We start from the raw sequence: 14,805 nt of genomic DNA on the forward strand, positions 1-14,805 counted from the left end.
TTCTCATGCCGCCCTCATCATTCATCCCAAGATTGTGCTAAAAACACGAAGTGAAAAACCAGTCCAGTGGTCTTTTAGAAATTAATGTTTTAAAAATTGTCTGTCATTGAGCAGTTTAGAAAAAGAGGTAATGCTGAAGCTTAGCTAGATCCCTTTGAAATGTGCTTTTGGCCTGCCCTCCGGGGGGGAAAACAAAATCCCCATGTGAACACCAGTGTGCTGTGTAGAAGGAGGGGGAAACGGAACCTCATTGGAGAATTTCAGTTCTCCCTTGAAGGAGGTGCTATAAAGTGCTCCTGGTTATCCTCTGATCCGAGTGGGCAGATTTGAACTCCCATAGTGATCAATCCATCAGTGGTATTTATTGAACACTTATGTGCAAAGTACTGTGCTAAGCACTTGGAAAAGTAGAGTCCAGTAAAGTTGATAGACACGATCCCTGCCCACAGTGAGCTTGCAGTCTACAGGGGGAAGATTGTTACCACTTGCCTCAATCACCCCTAAATTGAGAATCTTTGATAACTTTCAGTTTTGTTGCCTATAAAATTGCATTCACAAAGTTGTCACCTTCCTCAACACCCTCCTCAAGCTTGTTGTGGGCAGGGATTGTCACTATTGTTGTACTTTCCCAAGCACTTAGTACAGTGTTCTGCACACAGTAAGAGCTTAATAAATACAACTGAATGAATGAATGAACATCCGCTGCTGTTAATTAGCAGTGAACTCCCTGCGAGTGCAAACTATAGAGAACAAACTATAGAGGCGTGAGTGAAGACTTTTCTGCTTAAAAAAGAAAACTTTTAAAATCCTACTTCAATCACTCGTGATACTAAAGCCTGTGCAATAAAAATAATTTGCCACTGATATCTCTAAAAAGCCAATGATAGTAGTTGAGGGGAAAAATTACAGCATAAAGCGACAAAGAAAATTGATCAGTATGACTGTAATTGAAGCACACGTGGGAGGAGGCAATAGAACAGAAGATTGTCAAAAATCAAAATACATAAACTTAATGGTTGAGATTGACCAGAGGAGGGTTTGTTCTTTAATTGGAACGATTTAAGAGAATTTGGGAGAAATACAAAATACTTTGTGGCTTGGTCAACTGCTGTGAGGCTACATCAGGGAAACCTAATTGTCGCTCTTTGAACTTTACTTAGGGAAGCAAAGTGAGATAGAGTAGTCTGTTTGGTCTACCATGTTTTTACTGGGTGGTAGCCTCCTAGCCCCAGGGACCACGAGCTGCCATCCCCTGTTAGCGAGACTCTCGACTCCCTTCCCATTTAATCACCCCTTAGCCTTCACACCCAAATTTGGCCAGTTGAGACTCTTCAACAGAGTCTTAAAAACTGGAATAACACTGTGTCAGTGTGTGCATATGAGAGATGCTAAAGCGATCTCGGCATACCCTTAAAACTGTCCTTGCATTTGAGTAGTTGCCTGGGAATTAAGAGGCCCGGTCTGTTATTTCATTCATTCATTCATTCATTCATTCATTCAATATGTATTCATTCAATCGTATTTATTGAGCACTTACTGTGTGAAGAGCACTGTACTAAGCACTTGGAAAGTACAACTCGGCAACAGCTAGAGACTATCCCTAACCAACAACGGGCTCACAATTCTACTCTCCTTATGACTGGCTTGTCCAAGGACAGACTCCAGCGATGGTTTTTCCTCAGGGGATTGAAATCAGGGCCACCTTGCTTAATTTAGGTTTATGAAGAAAAGATATGGGATGAAAACCCTTCTTCCAGGACACAGTTGAAAATTCTGTATAGGCTCCAGCAACTGTGTCTCAACCAGACTTCCAAATAAGGCAAGGCCAAAAGTCAGAATTTGATCAGTAACACAAATGAGAGTACAATGCTCTGCACAAGGAAAGTGCTCAATAAATACTAATGATTGATTACAACAGAAAATACTAAAGGCAGGGTTTGCCAAGTAATATTTAAACTACCGAGGCTTAAGAACGTGAAGGCCAGACAGAGGATTTGATTAGCAGAAGTCATGCGGTTAGGCTGTGCTCTGCCTGGGAGCTTTCTTTAGGGAAAAAGGTGAGAAATAAGGTTTAATCTAAAATAACTCCTAAATTAAACTGCTCCAGTTTCCTTCTTATCTCAGGTGTAACTTAGCGTAGGAGAAACCAGGCTACCTTAGGAAGATGTCTTCTGGCCGGGTCTCGGGGGAGGCAGGCAAGAAATCCCTCTCGGCCTCCAGAAAGCTCCCAAATCCCTGGCTTCCCTTCACTCTGCTGGGGCTGATGTTTTCTTACTGTTGGCTAAGGACCAGCCTCCTCCTAAAATGTTCCAAATAATTCTTGGTTATTGGTGGCTGGGGCGAGGGGATAGGGGAGACAGAGAGAGGTTGACCTTATACCAGGCCTCTGACCATGCTGTTTAACAGACTCGCAACCTAATCTGGTTTTGTCTGCTTTCCTGAAAGTAAGGTAGGGCTATCCATACCTGTTCTTGAGCTGCCATAATAGGGTAGCATTGAACTTGTAAGAAGAAAGGTAATATATAACTGAAAGCTGTTACTAGTGCTAATATAAATTCTGGACTTTGGTCTCTTGGCCCTGAACTCATTGAAGTCCATGTTTGTGATGGGTTGTAATGGAAAAACCAGACAAATTTTACACTTAAGGCTTTTGCGTTTATAAGTTGAAATATCCTATTTATAGAATCACAAAGAGAAGAGTTTCACATTTTTCTGCTACAAAATATATAAACAGCAATTTAATTCAACTATTCCAGGACTCAAAGAAAAGATTTATCCTCACCTTTTTGCTTTTAATTTGGAAACATCTGTGAATTTAATACCCAGTAACTCTTTTTAATCTACCTTTCTGTTTTGAAATATCTTAACTGCATTGGAATAAGAATGAAGCCACTCATGATTTTCCAAGAAGAAACAATCAGTTTTTTAAAAAAAACTCATGGATATAATCAGTCATAGAAAACCCAGGAGGTAAAATTAGGGAGACATGCTAGGGGTAGGATTTAAGGACTGAAAAAAAAAATCAAGTGAAGGAACAGAAAGCTGCAGCTGAATTTTCAAATTCAAGTCTCTACAGAAAATTAAATTTGCTTAAAATTTATCATTAGAGTTTGAGGTTCCTTAGAAATTCTCTATGTTATTTGTTAACATCTCAAAGGTTGTGCCTTTGAAGTGTAATTTTTTTTAGCTAGTGAAATCACACCAATGCTTTGTAGTGAAGTCACTTATGTGAAATTGTCACTGAGTATGAGGGTGAGAAAAAGTTCAGAGTCAGGCCATTTGGCTGCTGGTGTTAAGGTAAGAGAGAATCCAACTCTTACTCCTTCCACTCGTCTTTTCTTTTTTCTACCTCACCCTCCGTTCCTTGCTTCCGTCCGCTCTCCTACATAATAATAATAACAACAATAATAATAATTGTGTTCATTCAGCTCTAGCTGTGTGTCAAGCACTGTACTAAGCACTGAGGTAGATACATGATAATCCGGTGCCACAGTCTAAGTAAGGAGATCAGGTATTGAATCCCCATTTTGCAGAAGAGAGAACCGAGGCACAGATAAGTTACAGTCACCTAGGAATGTGGCAGAGTCAGTATTAGAACTCAGATCCTCTGACTTCCGGGCCCATGCTCTTTCCACTAAGCCATTCTGCTTCTCTAAATAGAGAAATATTACTAAAGCAGAAGTTTTTGGCCCATAGAGGTATTGCAGGACAGAGCGGACTGGAGCTTGCCCTACGTACAATTAAAAGGAGTAATGTGTAAGTGCTCCTTGGCTTTCCATCATTGCTGGTTTTCTGGGCTCAAATCTTGTCCTGGATATCACAGAAGTTACTACAGTCAGCCTGTCTGCAGGATACCAGGGCAGTACTTGGAGAAGCCAGTTGTTCCTGTTGTTTCTCTCCTCTGCAGTGGGTTCCTTGTAACTGGATCCCAGCCACTGCAATGGGCCCACCACTAGTTCCCTAGCTAATCTAGATTGATTCATTGGGAAGGAGACAGCGGGGAAAAAATAAAGTTGAAGGTAGAGATGGAAATAAGTTCTTCCCATTGTCAAAGCCATGCTGCTTTTTCTACAATAGGATGATGGATGACATTGAGAACACAGCATAACCTTACAGGAGATTTTCTCTGCTTGATACCGTGTGTGGGCACGGATCAAAAGCTCTAAACTATAATTTTTCTAAAGAGGATAATTTAAGCCCTAGTTTGGAAGGAAAGTTGTACCCAAATGTCTTGCTGGCCTACTACTGAAGGGACCATTTAAAAATTCATACCTAAGCCAGCAAGAGTTTCTAGTTTAGAAAATATCGATCATACAGTTATATTTGGTTGTCTTGTTACAAAATGTATATGTATTCAATGCAAATAATTATAAAAACCATTAGCTGTTGAACTCTAAATAATTGATTTCATATGAGTATTTATGATGTGTATCAAGATTCCAGATTCCAGTCTGAATTATCTACTTGGTATACTAGCACTTAATTTTCTTTTCTCTTGTGGGCACAGGGGAGCAGAGGAAACAGAAAACTGGATAAGGGAAAAAGAAAAGGAAGCTAATGGAGGAATGAGAAGGAAAGTAGAACAGCTGAAGAAGGAAGTTGCCAAGAAAGGAAAATGGTCACTGGGAGTAGGAGAAGGAGAGAAAGAAGGGACATGCAGCAAGACAAGCATAAGAATATAATTTGGGGGGACACAGAAAGGGCCTAAAACTAGTGACAGGAAGAAAGTGAGGAGACCCAAGGAAGGGCTAGAGAAGCAGTGTCGACTAGTGGATAGAGCATGGGCCTGGGAGTCAGAGGACTTGGTTCCTAATCCTAACTCTGCCATGTGACTCTGGAAAAGTCACTTAACCACTCTGTGCCTCAGTTTCCTCATCTGTAAAATGGGGATTCAATACCTGTTCTCCCTCCATCTTAGACTGTGAACCCCCATCTGGGACAGGGACTATGTCCAACCTGATTAATTTGTATCTACCCCAGTGCTTAAAATATTATTTGACACAGTAAATGCTTAGCAAATACCATAACAACAAACAACATAACAAAGAGCAGGTCAGGAAGAGGGGAAAGGAAATAGAAAGGGAGAGAGAATGAAAAAGTTGACATATCCATCTTACCCAGGCGAGGGAATGGAATATGCCTTGTATATGAATTCAAGGATAAAAGAGCTCTCATATCCTTGATACATTTTGTTTATACAATCACAGATACAGATTTGAATGAAGACAGAAAGATGCTTCTTTGTCCAGAACCAGTGCAAATTCAAAAATAAATAGGATGTTGTAATTAATATGTCCCTAATTAGCGAAATGTTCTGTTTTGCTATCTAGAATATCTGATCTTTTTTTCCACCTTCACAAGTTTGTCCATAATGTAAACTGTAAAGGATCCTACCATGATAAGTGTTTCCGTTGTTTTCATCCTGGGTGCTTCGTGGTAACAGAAAATGAATGAATGAGGAAAATAGTACAGACTGAGTCACACTTCGCAAAACATCAAAATTCAGTTGCTGACTTTCTTTTCAAGAGTTCAAGTTTCTGGAGGGCCTGAGGAAATCTAAGTATATTTCATATTTTCTCTGCAAGTGTCATCATGTAGGTATTCTTGTGGTATTCTTGTGCCGTATGCAAGACTGCAGAGCATGAATTAAAAGGTTCTTTGCTTTTTGTCAGACAACTGGGTGTAATTTAGGGATAGTGATTTTGAATAACACAGTGAAAACATAAGAGTCTAATTGGGAATAAAACATTTTTATAGAAAAGACTGACACATGACAAGGAAACCAGTGAGATTCACAAAAGGAAATTTGGGCACAGATGATTTCTATATCTGACTTTTGGCAGCAGTTGTAATTGTTCTTGTTCGAGGTCTTCCAAACTTGCTCAACTTTGACCAAAAGTGTTTTGGGAGAAAGTTGCATTAGGAAAAGCCTGCACCCAAAGGAGCCTTAGAAAAACTGCTACTCAGAGATTAGCAGTGCATTTTCCAAAAGCCCATCTTGCAGCTTTACCGTGGTAAAGAGCTTTCTTGTCCCTTGCAAAGGACATAGGTTGCCCATAAATGGCACCTGAGGCCAGCCTGCAGCCCACAGCAACACCTGTTCTACTTCCTCACTCATTAACCCATGACTCTGGTTGTGGGCAGGAGGGCGTTTTACCCTGCCCGGTATCAGTTTCTCACCCGTGATATGTAGAAAAGGAAGGTCCGGGGGAGGCAGAGGAGAGCAGGGGATGAGGGAGATGACAGGAGGCTGGAGGATATAAAGTGAAGGAAAGAGAAGACGGGGAGTGGGTTGGAGAGACAGACAAGATTGATTCTACTCAACTGATAGAATGGGCCTCTCCTGCTCTATTCCTAACAGTAAGGGAAGTGAGTGCCAATTAAGCTATCTTTCTGCCTCTGGAGATGGTAGAGTTCAGTCCTAATCATTCTGCCTATGTCTCTAAGAAAATATTTTCTGTCAAGCACAGGAAATCATGAAAAAGACCACCCATGTTATTTTTTATTCCTTTGGGTATTTTTTCATGGCATTTAAATGCTTACTTTATGTCAGGCACTGTTCTAAGCACTGGGACAGGTACAGCTAATCAGGTTGGACACAGTCCATGTCCCACATTGGGGTTCACAGTCTTATTTCCCATCTTACAGATGAGGTACCTGAGGCAGTTGGACATAATCCAAGTCCCACATTGGGGCTCACAGTCTTAATTCCCATCTTACAGATGAGCTAACTGAGGCACAGAGAAGTTATGTGACTTGCCCAAGAGCACCCAGCAAGGATCTGGTATTAAAAACCAGGTCCTTCTGACACCCCCAGGCCTGTGCTCTATCCACTAGACCATGCTGCTTCTCAGTTAATTCCACGTAGAAGATTGATTCATTACATAAAGTGGTTTTCTCCACAAACAGACGATGTTTGCTACAGGTGCCTATATATGCCCTACAATACACTTCCAAATGAAGAGTTCCAAACAATTGTTCATTTACTTAGAAATCTTCTAACCATTTGCAGAGGTAGAAATGACTTAGCCGAAGCTATGAGCGCACCAATGCTTGTAGGTGTAATATGATTATAGTCGTTATGTAATGAATTTCAAATTCATTTAGACACAAATTATTTGTTGAGACTTCATAATATAACTTTAAATTCAGTCCCACATGTTTTGAGAGATTGTAAGCCATGAAGATGGGGATAAAATGCATTTTTTTTTCCTCCAGACTTCAGGAAAATATTGGGGAAAATCATCAAATATGTCAAGCTCTTCTTTATAAACAGAAGCTTGTGAAATGAAGTCTAAATTTGCACCATAGTCTTGAGAGAAAATATCACTGAGAATCAAATAGCAAGTGTTAAAAAAGCCCCTTTTTGCTGCCAACTAGTTTCTAACCATTTTAGGAAGTGGCATTTCTTTAGAATTATCCACCATGCTAATTATAATATTGCCTCCCACACTGTGGTTTACAATTAAAGCAGAATATGGTTTTCCTGAATTACATGTGGCTGCTCCCAGCTCATTGATCCAGTATCACCACTAGACATTTTCATACCTATTGCAAACTGCTGACTATATTTGCTCGTCCTCCATCCGAGTGCCTAATTGGAAGAGAGGGGATCTGGAGCTGAAGCAGAAGATGTTTTACCTCCATCTCTCCTCCGAGTGCCTTCTCAGGCTTCAGACATGCCTCTACCTTCCTTGGTGGATGTATTTAAACCCAGCATCACGCACAAGGTGCAGACCACAGAAACACCTGTTCTACTTCCTCATTCATTAACCCATGACTCAGAAAGTGGTTGTGGGCAGGAGGGAGTTTTCCCCTAAATGGTAAGCTTGTTGTGGGCAGGGGACATGTTTTCCAAGTCTGTTGTATCATATCCGCTAATAATAATAATGTTGGTATTTGTTAAGCGCTTACTATGTGCAGACCACTGTTCTAATTGCTGGGGTAGATACAGGGTAATCAGGTTGTTCCACGTGAGGCTTACAAGCTCCTAAGCACTTAGTACAGTGCTCTGGACACAGTCAGTGATCAATAAGCATGATTGATTGACTTGTGATCAAAAAGTTACCCTGCCTAATGGGCATGTTCAGCTCTACTGCTAAACATGGAGATTTTCATGGAGGATTCTCTGTAGTTTTTAGCATAATTAAAAGAGGCAATGAGAGTAGATCAGGGATATGAAGAGCACTGAATTGAACATACAATTTTGAACTTGAAAAAAGCCAGAAAGGTACAGTGAAAGGAAACTCAATCTAAATCACCATCAACAACATTTTTTGATGTCTCATCAAATTAGCTCATACTGCAGCAGAGGGATGTCAAGGATCGACAGAGCACTCCAGCCATGTATGGAGCAGGTAGTAGAAGGATATCAAAGTAAGAAGGCCACAGTGCTTACTGTGTTTAGAGTTCTGTACCTAATATTTGGGAGACTACAGTACAGTAAATAATCAGGTTGGACACAGAACCTGTCCCACAAAGGATTCACAGTCTAAGTAGGAGGGAGAATTTAAACCCCATTTTACAGATGAAGAAATTTAGGCAGAGAGGAGCCAAATGACTTGCCTGAGGTCATCCAGCAGACAAGTGGCAGAGATGGAATTAGAATCCAGTTCTTCTGATGCTCAGGCCTATGTTTTTTCCACTAGGCCACAGAGTTTCCTCTTAGCTCTAAAACCCGGATAGAGGAGCAGGTTGGGAAATGAGGATATTTACTCTCCTGTTTTTTCCCGTCACAGAAAGGATAAAAGAAAGTGTAAAATTACCACAAGTATCTAATTTAGGCTTCATAATTTTGTTTGAATTAAAGCTGCTTTTGTTTTTGAAGGTAACACTTCTATGGTGAGATCCTAACCACATATACAATATAACATTTTTTAACACAAACAGTGTGGAAAAGTGCATCAGTCACACAACATTTTGTCAGTGACTCCTGTCCATGTGATTAAAATCTGAATGTCACATTCCTCCATCATGGACAATCCCATTTTAATGCACTTGATTCTGCACCTGCTTGAAAGCATAAAGGCTTAAAATAAATCAATCTGCTCATTATTATCAGGTTTCAGTATTTGCAAATTAAATTATTGACTTGATGGGTCCTCAATAATAAGGCAAAGTGGAAAACTGAGGCAATTATCTAGGTAGTTTGGCAAAGTGAACGCTTTTCATTTGAAATAGCTGGATAATTGAAGAAGCTGCTCCCCCTCCTTAGATGATCTGAATAATTGGCAAATTCTTCTTTCACTTTGTTAGTAAAAACATAACCATAACAAGATTTCTAAATATTGAAAAATTCTGTTACACACTTTAAAAACCCTCTCCATTTTAGTACTAAACTTGTTCTTTTAACTGGCAAGCATTTCCAAAATGAATTGTTAAAAAAACAACAAAAAACTTTGTGTGATTATTAGGGCACTGTGTTTCACAAATATTTCTATCACTTTCAGTGTGAAAGTGCTACTTAGTGGCACAGTTCAAGTGGATGATGAAAACATTTAAAAAATATTTTCTTTGCAGAGATATATCTAGAACCAAAGTAACCCCGGTTGCACATATTTGCTTTTCTATGCAAGCCTTCAAATCCTCTTACAGACCTAGAAATAAGATGAAGTTATAAAGGTCTAGTTGAAGGAATTGAACAATTATCATCTTTAATAAGGGTGGGCAGTGAAGTAAATGAGAACTCTGGAAACTCTGACTGCCCTACTGTTAAATCATTTACATTCAGTTAGTGGACTTTATAAAGAAAGACAGGAACAGTAGATTTTCCTCCCCAAAATGCATTTCCTCAGAAGGTGACATGGATTTTGGGTTAACATTTAGTGGGTTTTTTGGCTTTCCAGTAACCATACTTATTCTCTCACACACACACACACACACACACACACACACACACACACACACACACACACACACAAAACCATTTCACTGAAGGTTAGGATTGAACAAAACCTGGCCTGGGGGAGGGGGAATGTATCTGACCTATTAATTAACTGCTTCCACCCCTCTCAACTCTTCCCTAAAGCTTCTTTTCACTTAACATTTTAGTTAGGTCACTTTGTGTGGAAGGATCTAGAAGCAGCCTTTATGGTCAAGATCTGGGCACGCTTTTATGTGTAGCTTCCAAGTTGACTACAAATTAAGTGTTTCTTCAGCTGAAATGATTGCTCACCCCTGCTTATTGTTTTTGGTTTTCCTTTTTCTTTTTGACTTGAGACTGGGCCTAGATCATCTGGGTAATCTGTGTTCAGAAGGTCATGGGCTCTATTCTGGTTTCACCACTTGTCTGCTGTGTGACCTTGGACAAGTCGCTTCACTTCTCTGGAGCTCGGTTACACCATCTGTATAATGGGGATTGACATTGTGAGCCTCACAGGGTATAGGGACTGTATCCAACACGATATACTTAATATAATAATGATGATGGTATTTGTTAAGCGCTTACTATGTGCCTAGCACTGTTCTAAACACTGGGGTAGATATAAGATATTCACCTTGTCCCACGTGGAGCTCACAGTCTTAATCCCCATTTTCCGAATGAGGTAACTGTGGCACAGAGGTGTTGTGACTTGCCCGAGGCCACACAGCAGACAAATGGCGGAGGCAGAATTAGAACCCACAACCTCTGACTCCCAAGCTCATGCTCTTTCCATTGAGCCATGCTGCTTCACCCCAGCTCTTAATACGTTGCCTGACACAAAGTAAGCACTTATCAAATACCATAATTATCATTTATCATCTCAGCTGTGCCATTTGCTTGCTATGTGACCTTGTCGTCACTGCTCTGTGCCTCAGTTTCCTTAACTTTAATGGGGATTCAGCACCTGTTCTCCCTCCTATGAAGACAGGGAGACAGGTACCCTCTCCAACCTGACTTGCATCTACCCCAATGCTTAGAACAATTCTTGACACAAAGTAAGTGCTTAACAATTACTATAATTATTTTTAATTCAACCTCCAAAATCACACTATAGCTATCATTATCTGGATTTCAGTCAGCCTTTCTGTTTGACATACCTGGGTAATTCAGGTGAGTTACTTTTAGACATCAGTTTTTCAGATTCTGTAATTTGCAGGTATGAATACCATCAAATCCACTCCCCACAACCTCTCTATTTAGGAAATTTGCCTTTAAACTCATAGGCTTAGAATACCTCCTCTTTTAAAGGGTTATTATAGTAGTTTTTGATAGCTATTCCTTCTTTTGATCACTATTAAAATGTCCAGAGGATCAATAAAAGTATTTCATAGTATTTACAAAATATCTGATACACTTCCATTCTGTGGTCATTGAAAAGAATATATGCTCTGAAGGACACACTGAAAACCACCAAGAGAAAATTTGCTCTCTGTAGAGCTGCAACAACTGGAATTTGGTCCTGAAGAAAATACATTTCATTTAGGGATTATGCAGATGAGTGAAGCTCATGAAAAATCTTCCTCCCGTGAACCTCCCTAAACCTGAAGCACAGGAAAGAAGCCCCAGAGGGAGTGGTAAATAGCTGATGTTCAGGAGATAAGGGCAGACTGTGTAACCTAAAAAAACCAAACCTCCCTCCTGCAGGTGGTAATCATGGTGAATATTAGGATGACCGAAAATTCAGTCCCTGGGAAAGCCTGTTTCTGTACCAGTCTGCTTTTTTGTTTCCTCCTCATTTCTGCCTCTCGCATAAGTCTCTATATCCTAATATCCAGGGGATTATTTGGAATTCTTGGGCAATGAGTTCTAATTAGATAGGGTGGCCAAAAATTAAGAGACCATATCCAGATTTTTTTAAATGCAGTTCATAAGCAGATCAGAGCAATTAGCACAAGTTTAAACCAGCAACAACCAGTTTAAGCAAATCTAGGCAATTTGGTTTTCTTGTGCTTGCATTCATTTGTCATGTGAGTGTAATACAGTTAAGGGTTCATGCTTCATTATGTAGCTCACAAACGAGCAACAGAAAATCAAATGTGGACTCTTTATTTTTAGATCTTTCTGGAGATATTACTACTTAAGACATTCACAGACAAGTAATAGTAAAATGCTGCAATTTATTTACGTGGTATCTTAACAAAATGCTTGCTCTGCCTTATCAGATAAAATATTGTGTGAAAACGTTTTCAAACATCTGAGTTCATTCTGTTGTTGCAAATATTATCCATAATGAGAGGAAATGCTTTTCAGAACAAGCCATAGCCCTATCAGATCCTACCAAAATTTTGTTGCAGCTGCAGTGATGGTAGAAAAATTGATGGAATTTTACACTTGTGGAAAGTTTGAACTCTAAAGAACGCTTTGGCCTCTTAAGATCCTCCTTAGTAGAAATAAAACACTTTCTTCCTCAGACACAGTCGCTCTGTAACTTTTATCAAGTTAATTTATTGCTGATTCAGTTCCATCATCTGTTAAGTGGCTTTAAAATTACCCTCTGCTTTAGAGGCCAGATCTCACTAGATCTGGTAACCCGCATCTTTTAGGGGTGAAAATCACTTCATAGTTTTGTAAGCTGCCAGAAATGTTTGCCCATTTAGAAGGCTTGAATTTTCTTTAGGCATTTGCCTCACTCTCAAGCATGTATTTGCTTATCAATGAGAAGTCAAATTCCGCCAACTGCATGCTATGAGTCAGTCTGGTTTGGTCTTGCCTGATACCCTTCAGACTGGGTTCAGTCCAACGTGAAGTTTTCCTTAGTCGGGGTTGGGTTAGGGCAGACTTACATCTGACACATTCTAGAGAAGCAGTGTTGCCTAGTGGGAAGAGCATGGGCCCCTAAGCCAGAGGACCTGGGTTGTAAACCCAGCTCTGCCTATTTCCTTGCCGCGTGGCCTTGGTCAAGTCAGTTAAATTCTCTGGGCTCAGTTTCCTCATCACTAAAATGGGGATTAAAGACCTGTTTTTCCTCCAACTTAGACTCCGAGCCTCATGTGGGACATTGTCTAATGATTACCTCGCATTCATCTCAGCGCTTAGTACAGTGCATGTGCACACGGTAAGTGCTAAACAATAATGCAATAGTATTATTATTATTTCCAACAAGCCTCAGCCACACAAGACCCCTGGTCGTGAAGATATGAGGGAGATGGGTTGGTTCTGGAACTTTCCCCAAGGGGTTCAGGTCACAGGAAATTGGCTTGGTCCCAAGCCCACTGTACAGCAACCCAAATGACTCCCAAGGCAGCAGCTAATGGAGATGAACCCCATAGAGGAACCCTGTCCCGACGTGAACTCAAGGTGATCAGGTGAAGAAAAGCAGCAGGAAGGGTGCCACTGGATATGGCTCGGAATGAGAGCCAAGGCAGGCTGCCCTGTCACCACCCACCAGCTCTCCTTTTTCCTACTCTCCAGTTAGCAAACAATTCTGAAATGCCCTACTCAGGGTCATCATGCTGGAGAATAGAAAGGTCACTGTGTATAATGATGATATAATTCAGGTTGTCAGCAAACAAGACTGTTAAATGCTTTTTATGGGCTAAACTCTGCTATGTACTTTACAAGGTCTTATTCAAGTGAGGTGTTTGACTTTGAAATTCAGTTTTCTGAAAGCCATCAATCCAGCTCCTACAGGTTATGAGTAAATAGATGTTTATGATTTAGCCTTGCTATGCAGTGTTTTTCACATAAGCTGTATCTCTCTGCCTTCCAAGGGTTTAATGCAGTTGAGTGGAAATAAAAAGGTCCTTCATTCAATAGTAATCATCATAATTGGGACATCTGCTAATCACTGACTATGTGACGAGCACCGTGCTAAGCCCTGGGGTAGATTTAAGAGAATCGGGTCAGACACGGTACTTTGTGCCACACGGGGCTCACAGTCATGACAAGAGAACAAGAGATATGTTTTAGGTGAATGAGAAGTCCGAGGATGTAGCTATCTCTCACAGGAAAACAGGCACCTTTAGAGAAGGACTAGTGGTCAGAGCATGGCCCTGGGAGTCAGAAGACCCCGGGTTCTAATGCCGGCCGTGCCACTTGTCTGCTGTGTGACCTTGGGCAGGACACTTCACTTCTCTGTGCCTCAGTCACGACATCTGTAAAATGGGGGTTAGGACTGTGAGCTCCATTTGAAACATGGGCTGTGTCCAACCTAATTAGCTCGTATCTACCCCGGTGCTTGGTGCCTGGTACATAGTAAGCACTTAATAAATACCATTAAAAAATGTTTCGCCCAGCCCATGCTCTTTGTTCTCCCCTGCTGTGCTGTTCCCTTCCACTGGCAAGATGCGGGTTTCTACTTTATAATCAGAACTGTCTTCTCTTAGCCCCCAGAAGGGAGAAACAGAGTTGCTGGGAGGCAAGAGAAGACAGGTGGAGAACTGATAACTGCTCAACAGTAGTCGCAGTCTAAAATCCTCATGGGACTCTTTGCCCAAGCCCTAACGTTTCCCAGAAACTCTGAGCTACACAGGCTAGAACCCTTGTGGGTAGAAGTGGGGTATAATCTTAAAGGAATAACTGCTTGATTGGGTTATTAATACTGTCATTCATATGGATCCCTTGTTCCAAATCCCTTTCACTTTATTATTTCACTTTATTCATCTTATCATTGTAACTAAAATAGGCAAGGAAGGTATTATCCACTCTTTACTAGGGCCCAGGCATTAAGTGAATTTTCTTTTTAACAAAAATTGTGGCACATCTGGGCTTAGAACAGAGGACTGCTCCCTACTGATTGCTGATTACTGATTATATTCCACAATGATAATTATGGTATTTGTTAAGTGCTTACAATGTGCCAAGCACTGTTCTAAGCACTGGGGTAGAGAGAAGATAATCAGGTTGGACACAGTCCCTGTCCCACATAGACTTAGTCCCCATTT

The 14,805-nt window shown here is 40.7% G+C and overlaps 1 protein-coding gene across 2 annotated transcripts in view; it reads left to right on the plus strand.

Moving 5' to 3' along the window:
* NR3C2 (nuclear receptor subfamily 3 group C member 2) overlaps nucleotides 1-14,805 on the plus strand; it is a 239,309-nt gene that overhangs the window by 144,071 nt on the left and 80,433 nt on the right. The gene's annotated exons all lie outside the window — the stretch shown is intronic.

Source organism: Ornithorhynchus anatinus, chromosome 12, assembly GCF_004115215.2.
Source record: "Ornithorhynchus anatinus isolate Pmale09 chromosome 12, mOrnAna1.pri.v4, whole genome shotgun sequence".
NCBI lineage: Eukaryota > Metazoa > Chordata > Mammalia > Monotremata > Ornithorhynchidae > Ornithorhynchus > Ornithorhynchus anatinus.